Genomic DNA, 13,796 nt, shown 5'->3' on the forward strand with positions numbered 1-13,796 from the left:
ATGGGTCCAAGATTTTCTGGGTTTTTAATCTCAGCAATGCTGTTTTTAACTCAACTCCTCTCTCTAACAGGTAAAACAAACTTCTCTACAGTGATTTTAGAGTAAATATGGCTTTGAAAAATATACAACAAAACATTTATCTTCAATCCATTTTAATTACTGATCTACTATATATGTTGCAGATGGCCGTGATATTGGTGTTTGCTATGGTTTGAACGGCAACAATCTTCCATCTCCAGGAGATGTTATTAATCTTTACAAAACTAGTGGCATAAACAATATCAGGCTCTACCAGCCTTACCTGAAGTGCTCGAAGGAGCAAGGGGATCGGGAATATCCCTCTCGATGAGTACGACAAACGAGGACATACAAAGCCTCGCAACGGATCAAAGTGCAGCCGATGCATGGGTTAACACCAACATCGTCCCTTATAAGGACGATGTTCAATTCAGGTTCATCATCATTGGGAATGAAGCCATTCCAGGACAGTCAAGCTCTTACATTCCTGGTGCCATGAACAACATAATGAACTCGCTCGCCTCATTTGGGCTAGGCACGACGAAGGTTACGACCGTGGTCCCGATGAATGCCCTAAGTACCTCGTACCCTCCTTCAGACGGCGCTTTTGGAAGCGATATAACATCGATCATGACTAGTATCATGGCCATTCTGGTTCGACAGGATTCGCCCCTCCTGATCAATGTGTACCCTTATTTTGCCTATGCCTCAGACCCCACTCATATTTCCCTCAACTACGCCTTGTTCACCTCGACCGCACCGGTGGTGGTCGACCAAGGCTTGGAATACTACAACCTCTTTGACGGCATGGTCGATGCTTTCAATGCCGCCCTAGATAAGATCGGCTTCGGCCAAATTACTCTCATTGTAGCCGAAACTGGATGGCCGACCGCCGGTAACGAGCCTTACACGAGTGTCGCGAACGCTCAAACTTATAACAAGAACTTGTTGAATCATGTGACGCAGAAAGGGACTCCGAAAAGACCTGAATATATAATGCCGACGTTTTTCTTCGAGATGTTCAACGAGAACTTGAAGCAACCCACAGTTGAGCAGAATTTCGGATTCTTCTTCCCCAATATGAACCCTGTTTATCCATTTTGGTGAACTTGAAATGTTATTGTTGGCTATTTAAATCTTTTGCCAGAGACGCTTCATATAGTTTCTGCATATTTTGAAAGTGGAAAATCAATCTAAATATAAATAAGTTTTATTTGTTGTTTTTTAATTAAATATAATTTTAAATATTTTAAAACATCTTTATTGGTAATTAAATATTAAATAAAAGTTTAATATTCAAATTTTATCAATTCAAAAATAAAATAAAAATATATTAAATTTATTTTTACGAATAAATTAATTTTCTATTAATGCAGATTTTAAATAATTTGATATAAATTTTCAATTCAACAATAGTAATTTTGATCACATCAAAGGAGAAAGGAAAGATTTAACTTTAATTGGTGACCTAATATAACACGTTGAAAACGGAGTTGCCAGTAAGGCAAAATGACTTGTAATGACGAAAGAGATGTCCAAGTGAAATCTGCTTTAAAGTGAAAGAAGCATAAAAGGATAACTAAACAACTCATGATCTAAATTGAAGTTCTATAAAATGCAACTTTCATCTAGAAACAAGGTATGTCTTAAATGATGTTTTATGAATTTGTCTTAATTGGGTTTTATGCAATGAATTCATGGATAGCACATCTCTAATTATACGTTGCTGGTTTATATGAGAGTGGTGCAGAAGTTAATTGTGCTTTAAATACTTGCTTAGTGTTCATGAAATTTGAAAAGTGTTATATACTTATAATAAAAATAATTCGATTTAGAATCCAATTCAGGGTTCGACTCAATATAATAAAATTTTACAGATATCTTGAAGGGGATCTTCTTCTTCTCTACTTCTCGAGCAGTGTTATATATTTACAATAAAGATAACTCAATTCGAGATCCGACCTAATATAATAAAATTCTACAGACATATCAAAGAGGGAGATCTTCTTCTTCCCTACATCTTGACCTTCTTGATCAAAATGACCTTCCTTATATTTTTACATACGTTGATTATATGAATCAAAAGAAAGATACCAAAAAGTTTTTAAAAATAAACAACGGGGTTCTTATGTAGAGATGCTCATGGGTCGGGCCGAGCTCAACTAAAAATTTAGGCACATTCATTGGGCCCGGGTCGGGCCTAACCCAAAAATGAGCCTAAAATTTTGCCAAAGCTTGACTCAAATAAAAATGCTAAAATTAAGACTGACCCGACACACCTGTATTAATTTTATATTATTTTATATAACTTTTAAATATATATAATATATAAAAATACTCAAAAATTAAAATAAATATTTCCCAACTAAACTAAAATTATTAAGAAAAATAATTCATATTAGCGTATAAATTGGAAATTACTAAAATTATTGTATAGTTAATCTATATTAAAAGGACATGTAATTAAAACCATTAAAACTATTATACAATAAATTAAATCTTCATTGTATACATAGAAAGGCATTAATAATTAAAAACTATATTAAGATATAAACTAAATTCAAAATTATTAAAACAAGAACTAAATAAAAAGCAATTGAAAATTACGAATTAATGTTAAAATCAAATGTTAAAATCAAGGGACTTAAATAAAAATATCCCAAAATACAAAACATTAGCTTCCTTTCCCATCCACGTGAATGCAAAGTTTACATGGTGTTTCCTAGTGTTTGTGCGACTCCAACCTTTTATTTACCTTTTTTATTTCTTTATTTGAACAATTATTTGATAATGATTAGAATTTTGGGATTGTTGCTCATCGTACGTGCAACACTTAAAATCACTATGATTTTCATAATTTATATAACCTATATCGTTTTGGAAATTAATTTTATTTTTTATATTATTTTAATAAAAATACCATCTACCTCTTTTAATTTATGATCCCTTTCATATTTAAAAATTCAAATTGACAATTGTCTAACTAAACACCATCACACTCCAATAAGATTGTAATTTCCTCCATCTTGATATTACACTCAAAAGCATGTTGCCAACAAACAAATCAACTAGCCTTTTTCTACCACTATTCATCATCTTCTTAAGAGTGTATTTATGTCATGTGCCGAGATTTTAGTTATGGTCACGTTGTGGCTTTAAACTCAAATCTATTGCCCATGAGTCTAAGTTAGCCTCCGATCCTCACTAAAGAGAGGCTTGGCACACTTTACCTAGCCAAGTACACAAGGAATAGAGCTATTAGAAAGCATTAAAGAGTTAGGAGAATATGGAAGTGTTTTTATTACTCAAAGCTAACTTGGATACAAATAAAGGAGGGAGCCTCTCCTTTAGGCAAGCTTCTTTTGATCTGATGGTTACAATTAATCTCGAATAGGAGGAATCAAACTTCTCACTCAGTTTCATATTATCTCTTGGTGCTTGGTTGGCCTCCGCCTTGAGACAACTTTAGATAACACCTAGTCTTAACACTTTTAGCTTCACATTGTACGCATCCTTCATTACTCAAATGCCACAAAGCCTCCTTACTTAAGGCTCTTGGTCGCTCCCACTACCTTCGGCTTTAGACTCATCTAAGATCTTCCCAATCGCAGACAACTTGGCCTTGATGGGGAAATCTTGCACCCTAAGGGGCCTTACATAAGAAGCAATTAAGTGGCTTTCTCTCACCCACTTCATTTACGGTTGCCTTGAGGCACCCTTTATCTCGTCAGGGCTTAGCTCACCTTGTCTCCTCATTCGACTAATGGTTGTTATTGGCTCCCCTACTCTTTTCCTTACCACGATTCTTAGGGAATTCAACTCATTCACTAGGGTAATCAACTAAGGACTCTGGTACTTTCATAACTCGCATAAGGTTTAAACACCCTTCGTTGAACTCCATTCCATCAAGAAAGCTGAATAAGGCCTCACTCTCGCTCATATTCGACATCTAAAGTATCAACTCTTAAAATTTATGCACATGGTTATGCACCGTATCACTTTGAGTAAGCCACCTAAACTTCGATCAAGCCTCCTAATTGGCATACTTGAGTAGAATTGTAGCTTAAACTCCCTTAAAAGGCTTCAAAAGTATCAACGGTTCCACTTTCACGCCTTGCATCATCGCTCTTACGGTGTCACCAAAGTAAGGCAACAGCAAAGTAAATTGAAGCAGTGCTTACCTTGAGGGCATCTTCCTCAATCCCGATCAAATAAAAGTATTGCTCGATGCTCTAGAGGAAGTTATCCACCTCTTTGGCATTACTCGTGCCTTTGAACTCTTTTGGCTTCAATACATCTACTCAATAACTCGACCACATTGGCATGCTGCCACTTTTGGTTGCCTTGACACTTAAAAGCTCACCCTTAAACTTCTTGATTTCTCTACTCATCACCCCCACCAATGCATAGAGGGCCTCATTCTTTCTGGCAAGCTCACCTAAGGCCTCCCTTATAGCCCCATTCAACTCCTCCATAAGTTTTTCCTTTAGCTCATCTCGAGACTACCTCATCTCAGATTTGATCTCATAAAGGGAATCTTTGGTGTCCTCCACCTTTATAAGGACATTGCTCATAACCAACTTGATTTTTGCCATCCGGGTCTCCATAATGTTCACAAAGCCCATTGACGAAACCTTCTTGCCCTTCATGGCACCTCGATTCTCAACCATGTTGTCCTCTTACTCACTTAACTTCTCGATCACATTAGCCATCGTTCCAACCACAATGTTAGAAATGCAAGGTTTGATATCACTTGTCACGTGCAAAGACTTTAGCTTTGGTCGCTTGCAGCCTTAGACTCTGATTTCTCACTAACGAGTCTAACACTTATAGGCTTGGCACACATCGCCTAGGCAAATAAACAAAGAAGAGAGCACTTAGACAACACTAGAGAGTTGGGAGAATATGGAAGTGTTTCTATTACACAAAGCTAGCTTGAATACTGACTGGTTACATGCGTGCGCATTAAAACAACTAATTTATGAAATAATTTTTAAAGTCCAATTTTACTGTAAGTATACATGTCAGTTGTAATATTTATAGTGTTACAATGAAATACTGGAATATTCTAAGGATCGAACCCAAAGGAAGAGGCGATTGGGCAATAACTAGCATACACAATAGAGGCTAAGTGATTATTGATACGATTTTATATTACGACGATTCATAAAAGATAAGTTTGCAAAAAAGATTAAATATTCTTCTCTAGAGACTAATTTTCAAGAAATGTAAACTAGAAGAACTATCTAATAAATGACTAATGGGGGTTGGTTGGCTTCATCCAACACGTGACTAGCTAGTATTTTAGGAGGCGACATGTAGCTAGGGAGGTCGACCCGTATTATATTGTCCCTCGTGCCTTTAGGCAAAGGACGAGGATATACACATAAACATACTCTCCTTCAAGCTCCAACTTCATCCCTTCATTCTCTCAAGCCCTTTGCTCCTCTTTCTTTTCTGCTTAACTCCTTTATCCTAACCTCTGAGCTTCCTAAATTGGGTAAATTGACTCTGATCTCCTTGCCAATTTTCTAGTATCAACAAATTTTGCCTCTTTTCTTTTTCTAAATATATATATTTTTTTACATACTAACTTGCTTTGATAATTTTTTGCTTATATCTATATCGGATAAGCAACATTTAGTCTCAAAACTTGATAACTTTTCCTAATTTTGGTGACGAAGTGGCATAATTTCAAAATATCATATCATCGTATAGACTAAAATTTAAAAAAATTATCAAGTTCAATTATTAAGTTGAAATTTTTTTCCAAATTCAAATAATAAATATTAAATAATTCCATATATATATATGGTATGTGCGGTTCTTTTGTCTACAGTACTGATCTTTTTCTTTTTATGAAACTATAATTTATTGATCAATTAAATCAATTAACGCTATATTGATTAATCTTCGAATAAAATCTCACATGGCCATTTGGAGCTTACATTAAACTATGCTTCCAGAAATTTTGTAGTAATCAAGTTTGGTAGGACTTTTATTTTTCTTTTCTCTCTCTCATTACGCTAAATAGAAATTTACGTTATATTTTAACATTAATTTTGAGTTTTAATTTGATTAAAATAATCGTTATTAATGGAAATGCATTTAAATATATAATATCTCCGTATTAAAAAATTAAAATTTAAATTCATTTTATTGCATTTCCATATAAAAGTAATTATATGAATGAACTAAGTTAAGTTTTGTTACTAAAATTTAATTTTTATGGAATATTATTACATGTTTAATTCTTATATTTGCTTAGAGTTTACATATATAAAATAAAACTTTAAGTGAACTATTATAATAATTATTTTTGTTTGTCTTATGTTATATTTTGGTCACTTATGTCTAAAATATTATGTTTTAATCACTTACGTTATCGTGTTGTAACATTTTAGTCACTGAACCACTAATTGTCGTTAAGTAACGGTAAGGTTGTAACACTCCTAACCCGTATCCGTTGCCGGAATAAGGTTATGAGGTATTACTTGACTGAACAAAACTTCTATAAGGTCAAAGATACTTACCAGACATAAATTATCAACAATGCAAACCTATCTCATTGATTTTCCATAAGAGCTCTTATAAATTTTCAAAATGACTCACTATCAAAACATAACCGAATATCTAATAACAAATTAACTACTATCAAGTTATAACTAAAACATTTCAACATATTAGTTCAATTATAAGGCTTCTCTAAACAAAATGAGCAAGCCATCTTCGCATGGCTATAAAGTATACAAAGTCGAAATATCATTCTACCTATAGTCTATCCTATACATGCCTTAAACCATGATGATATACAATCTTCTCAACTCACATAATGACTCGATAGTGTGATGATATCTCCGGCTCTTCCAACTCGAGCTAAAGTATAAACCTATAAGAAATGGAAAAGAGAACACGGAGTAAGCTTCAATGCTTAGTAAGTTTTAAGCAATGCAAACAATTAATTTACTTATAGATCGATTATTTCAAATTTTCAAGAAATCATTCCTAGATAATTGCCATTTTGGCCAAATATCCATAAACATAATGCATTTTTAGCAAATTCACCTCACTTGAATCTGAACTCAATTAAAACCAAATATTGAAATCACAAATAAGATCATAAGAACTCGAAAAGCATCTCATTAACTAGTTTTAACCATGTTTGCAACAAAATCACAAATTCACTACAAGCTGTCTTCCTGAGCAACAGTCACTAAATTATTTATAACTGGAGCTAAGAAACTCCAAATCAAGTACCGTTAATTTTCCCTGAAAATAGGCTCATATATCTTCCATCCATCAAATTTTTAGAATTTTTGGTTTGACCAATCAATACTAGATTTTTATTGAAGTTTCCCCTATTTCACTGTTTGACTAATTTGACCACTCTTCACTACGAATCAATTTTCTCATTATACAGAATTCGAAATATGTTATCGTTTATTTCATTTGAAACTAGACTCATTAAGGAGTCTAAGAATATAAATTTTATCTTATAATCATCATTATACAATTTACAACAATTTTCTAAAAACAAAATAGGGGATTTCAAAGTCATTTTGATTCTATCTCACGCCACTTCAAATATCTCATTATCTACAATTCTTTTGTTTACACGGTTTCTTTTATAAGAAACTAGACTAATTAATCTTTAATTACATAATTTATTCAGCTTCTAATTCAATTTCCAAAATTTATGGTGATTTTCCAAAATCACGCTACTGTTGCTGTCCCAAGCAGATTTATTACAAATTTGCTCTTTCACACATTCCTTGCATTCAAATTATCTAAACATGTATATCATGTCATTCAAGATCGAACTCATATAACATAAGCATTAAAATGCTTCACTATCAGCTTTAGTTCAATTGAAACAAATAAAATACAATATCATATTCACATTTAATTTTCCATGATCGTAATCACCTAAAAATAAAATCATATACTTCCACAAACCTTTCCACAAGGACCAAGTGTTTATATTTGAATATAAACATAGAATCACTTCACATAACTTCACACATTTACTGAATATATCACGATCACATTTATAGTCATAACACTTATTCACAGATGCATCACTTTATATATTTATAATTTAATTCAAATCAAAATCGCATATGAGTACATGATACATACCTGGCCAACTATATGTAATGCACTTTCAATTTGTCAACTTAGTGTAGGATCTTGTAATTGTATACCTTTATCAAATTCATCGGTACTTGGCCTGCTAGGTATAAAACCCGAAATTATATTACCAGCACAAAGCCTACGGGACTTTAGCTCGGATACATTTCTAGCACGAAGCCTGCGGGACTTTAGCCCAGATACATTTCCAGCACGAAGCCTGTGGGACTTTAGCCCAGATACATTTCCAGCACGAAGCTTGCGGGACTTTAGCCCGGATACATTTCCAGCACGAAGCCTGCGGGACTTTAGCCCGGATTCATTTTCAACGTGAAGCCTGCAGGACTTTAGCCCGGATACATTTCCAGCACGAAGCCTGCGAGACTTTAGCCTGGATACATTTCTAGTGTCTTGCATATTTATTCACATGTAAACACATTTCACATAACATATCACATTAGCAATTCAATTGCTTCATTCGAATATAAGCACAAAATGTACACCTACCCTTTAACTTTCGGTTCAATAATCATACACAAGGAACACATAATCTTTTCACTATCCCAGTTTCACTTTTAATAACCATTCGGCTATAGGCCATATTCACAAATTATTTCACACACAACCTCGATCAAGCAGGAACAATAGTCACAATTCATCTATTATACAAATATCCCATTCTTTGACTTTGTTTCATAATAGCTATTCGGTCACCACATATATACCATTCAATTCATGTAATAGCCCGATTTTGGGTCTAGTCGGAACAGTGGTTTTGGGACCACAAACCTGACGAAAAAATTATTTTATTATATTTTTATAGTCTATAAATTTATGAAAATATTTTGTAAAAATTTCATTCGAAAATTTTGACGTTTGAGCACTCAATTTAGTCAAAAGGACTAAATTGTAAAAAGTGCAAAAGTTGAGTTCTTTATATATGAGGTGCCTAATTGTTATGAGTTTTAAATTGAAAGTCCTTATGTGACAATTATTCCTTTAATAAGTTAGTGAATGGATATTTGTTTGGTATTTTGAAATTTGGTTGAAATAAAAGGGTAATTTTGTAAATTAATTAAAATAACCTAATAAGATAAATGATAAAAGCTATCATTTTTTTCATTCTTTCTTCTTCAACCGTGGAAAGAACTGAAAATGGCAGCCATGGATGAGCTCCATTCAGCCAAGCTTCTATGGCTTATATAGGTACGATTTTTGTCCCGCTTTTAATGATTTTCGTATTTTGAGATCCCGAAGCTTAAATTTTCTATTTCTACAAATTGATTGAAGAGAAATTAGAGTTTAAAATTTACCCATTCATGATATGGTTGTGTTTTGATGATTTATAGTGGATAATGAATGTTTGATGTGTTAAATATGAGTTTTATTCAATGAATTTCGGTAAAAATGTCAAAAAGGGGTTAAATTGTGAAAGTTACAAATTGGTCATAAGTGTGTGAATTAGTGAAAATTTAGAGTTTCCATAGAAGAGAAAATGTTCAGCATGTCTTAAACCTTATAGAAATTGAATAAAATTAATTTACGAGCATTGGGGCAAAAGTGCAAATATGCAAAAGTTTAGGGTCAAAATGAAAATTTGTAAAATATGATTTTTAGACCCATATGAATATTGTGACTGATTGGTAGGCTAAATGTGATGTTATAGATGATGAAAATTGAGACTTGGACCTAGAACGGAAAGAAATCGATTTATGGACGAGTATGTCCTTTTCACCTTTGTGGTATCGAGGTAAGTTCATGTGTAAATAATGTAGCATAATTGTTATTTTTAAGTTATTGATGTTAAATATATGATATGCTGATTTTATCATGAAATATATGCTTTGTGGTTATTTTGAATAAAATGCAAGATATGTGTATTATCATTAAATATAAAGTGCTACCGAGTATTGGTTTCGGTATTTTACGGAAGATGGCAAGGATATGTGTTCGAGGAAAATCCCGTTTGAACCTTAGGAATAGATTAGGATACAAGTGACATGTCACTAGGATGGTTGAGCATTCGAACTCGTCGAGTTGAGTCCGAGTTCACTTATGGATGCGAATGTTCGAACTCGTTGAGTTGAGTCCGAGTTCGTGAGATGTAACTAGGCATCCGAGCTCGTTGAGTTGAGTCCGAGTTCACTTATGGATCGAACGCCCGAGCTCGTTGAGTTGAGTCCGAGTTCACTTATGGGCGGGTTACATGGTAGCTTGGCTACATATGTGGCACTTATGTGCAAACTTTCCATGTATCCGAATTATATTCCAATGTGTTCAACGGGTAAAATTCTACTCAAATGGAGGAATACTCGAGATGAAAGGGACGTATTGGTAAATGTTGTAAAATGAATACTTTGAACAGGTATGTACTTAACCCTCGGGTTGAAAACTCAACATAACAACAATATGGTAAGATGGTAAATGAAAATGTGATATGAATGTCTCGGTGATGATTATACAAACGATGTTGTATTAATTTTGTGAACAATGATCATGGATGAGTAATTTAGCCTTGACAGATTTGAGTTACTGCAGTAGTGTAACTTTAAAAATACACTAAAAATAGTGGAAAATGAGTTAGAGGCAGAATAAAATATGGGATTAAAGCTTAATGAGTCTATTTTCACATGAAAGAAACAGGGAAGAAAAAAATTCCATATTGTGTGATATTTGAATTCTTGTGAAATAGGGTCTGAATGAATTCGAGATCCCTGTTCTGACTTTAGAAATTCACCAAAATTGTACAAAAATTATTAAGAGTCATACCTTATATGAATGGATACCTTATTGAGTCTATTTTAGGGAAATAAACGACATGGTCGTTGGAATTTGTACAGGAGAAATTCTGTTTGTAGTGCACAGGGGTCGAGTGGTCATACCCTGAAATAGGGATACTTTAACTAATAAACTGTACTATTTGGCTTAACCAAAATTCTGGAAATTTTATGGAAGAAAGGAAAATAAGTCTAGTTTCAGGAAAATTAACGGAACTTAATTCGAGTTTCGTAGCTCCAGATATAAATAATTTAGTGACCGTTGCTCAGAAAGACAGCTTGTAGTGAACTTGAACATATGTTGTAAACATTGATAAAACAAGTTAATGAGTTGCTAATTGTTTTCATATGAACTTACTAAGCGAAAGCTTACCCCCCTTCTTTCCCATGTTTTCTAGAGTTTCCAGGTTAGCTCGGGTTGGAGGCCGTCAGAGATATTATCACCCTATCGAGTTAACGTTATCGAGATAAGTAAACTCAAGTGATTCGAGTCTATGGCATGTATAGGGTTTTAATGTGAGTATGTAATATTATGATTTAGCCAAAGGCATTGGCTTGTTATTAAGGTAGTATTAGTCATGTAAATTGGCCTATGTCGGCTAATGACATTATGGGCCCATATGATTATTCTTATGCATGTATGTTATTATCTCTTGTGATGTGGCTTACAACATGTATGCCTAGAGATTGAATTGAGATTCATTGATGAGCTAGTAACTAATGCAGGATTAAGTGATTGGTAAATAGTTAATAATGCTTCATGAATGGTTTGTGATGTAATGATAGTTATGTCTAGTATGTGGTAATGATATGGGCAAATTCTATAATATTTATTACATAAGAAAATAACTCGAGCATAACATGTTTGTAGATGTTTAAGAGCTCATTTATGCCACGTTGTATGTTATTGGATAAGTATGTATCTATGCATGTGGTGTGAGAGTGACAAAAGGCTTGATAATTAGACTATTTCGCCACACGGCACGAGCACATGGGCGTGTGAAGCCTTAACGCAAGAGATTTTTCTAAGTTTTTCATGAGTTCTCGATTGGGTTCGAATCGCCTTGAATGCATGTATTGGGCCTCGTAAGCTCGCATAAGGGACAAATTGCATGTGAAAAGAAAAGTTTTTAATTATTTGAGATTTCATGGCCCTGTTTAGTATGGAAGTGTTAGTAAAAGTCAGGTAGCACCTCGAACCCCGTCCCGGCGTCGGATGCGGGCGAGGGGTGTTACATTTCACATTCGACTTTATACAAACAAGTACAATAAAATTGTATACATATTACACACTTGCACATCATCACTTAATAGTCATTCGGCCACATTATATACATAAATCATCCATTTCATATTCGGCTTTATAGCCTAAATATAATATACTTATTGCAAATCGAACTTGTAAAGGTCAAATAATTACTTATCATTTTATATAATCTTAAGCGCGTGACAAATTAAATTTAATTACTTAAGGACTTACTTCGGACAATGATAATCGGAACGAGATGACTAATCCACCACTTTGATTTTCCCCCCGATCCAAATCCGAATTCCACTTTTGCCAATCTAATTAATATCAAAATTAACTCACTTATTCAACATTTCATTAAATTTTATCTAAAGACACATAATTTGGGCATTTTGCATTTTATCCCCTAACATTTTACATTTTTACAATTTAATCCCTATTTCAAAATAACACAAATTACTCAAAATTTCATCAAACCCCTATTAGGCCGAATTTACCTTAGGTCTCTAGTAACCCATATCTTTTATTTATTTCACGTTTTGACTCATCAATTTACAAATTTCTAAATTTAGTCCTTAATACACATTTTTATCAAAAAAAATCACTTAATTAAACATGAAAATCAAACATCAAAGATTTATTAATCATCATCAAACAACAATTTCATCACATAATAAACAATGGAAAATCTCAAATTCTTCATTAAATCCAAAAATTAAGGCATGGGTTTACTAGTACTCGAAGCAACGATCTCAAAAACGTAAAAATTATAAAAAACCGAGTAAAACACATACCTAAAATAAGCTTTCAAAGTGCCAAATGTTCAAAGCTTCCAAACTCATCTTTTTCTTTTCACATTCGGATAGCTTAAAAAGACAAAAACACATGGCTTTTGATTTATTTAATTAAACTTTTTTTTTAACATTTTACCATTTTACCATTAAAATAAATTCATATATACACAAATGCCAAACCAAATATCATCCACTATCTTATAAATGGGCTATTTACCATTTAAGGCCATCATATTAAAAAGCCAAGGCCAATTGACACCTTTAACTAATAGCATGCAACTTTTACGTTTTACGCGATTTAGTCCTTTTTATTAAATCAAGCACACAACGATAAAATTTTCATACGAAAATTTCACACATATCAATTCACATACTTTAAACACAGAAAATAATATTAAAATATTTTTTTTACTCGGATTCGTGGTCCCGAAACCATTGTTCTTACTAGGGTCTAAACTAGACTGTTACAAAGGTGACGTAGTACGTTAAATTATCATTTCAAACAAAAAAATTAAGTTAAATTATATAATTGGTCCTTATATTTTTTGTTTTGAGTAATCTAATTATTTTCTTTTATGTTATTCTAACTTTATTTTTCTTTAATTTCCATTATCTTCGATTTCTCCTTTTCCATATCTTTTAATATAGTTTTTTATATTTTTATTTGTTAAAACTAGTCTTATATTTTTATTTTGGTACTTGAACTTGACACTTTTTAGTCCAATTTAATACTTGAACTTAACACTTTTCCTAATTTGGTACCTGAACTTGACATTTTTTTATTTGGTACTTCATCTTTTTTATACAACTTGATACATAAACATGACT

The 13,796-nt window shown here is 33.0% G+C and overlaps 1 long non-coding RNA gene and 1 pseudogene across 1 annotated transcript; both read left to right on the plus strand.

The window, feature by feature from the left end:
- On the plus strand, window positions 1-1,125 carry LOC108451044 (glucan endo-1,3-beta-glucosidase-like; annotated as a pseudogene).
- An 8,158-nt stretch (window positions 1,126-9,283) lies between these two features.
- Window positions 9,284-11,785, plus strand: LOC128293240 (uncharacterized). Its single transcript, XR_008283387.1, has 3 exons — window positions 9,284-9,354; window positions 9,815-9,898; window positions 11,324-11,785. It is a non-coding gene; the product is annotated as an uncharacterized LOC128293240 (long non-coding RNA).
- The last annotated feature ends 2,011 nt before the right edge of the window (window positions 11,786-13,796 follow it).

This window comes from Gossypium arboreum, chromosome 5, assembly GCF_025698485.1.
Source record: "Gossypium arboreum isolate Shixiya-1 chromosome 5, ASM2569848v2, whole genome shotgun sequence".
NCBI lineage: Eukaryota > Viridiplantae > Streptophyta > Magnoliopsida > Malvales > Malvaceae > Gossypium > Gossypium arboreum.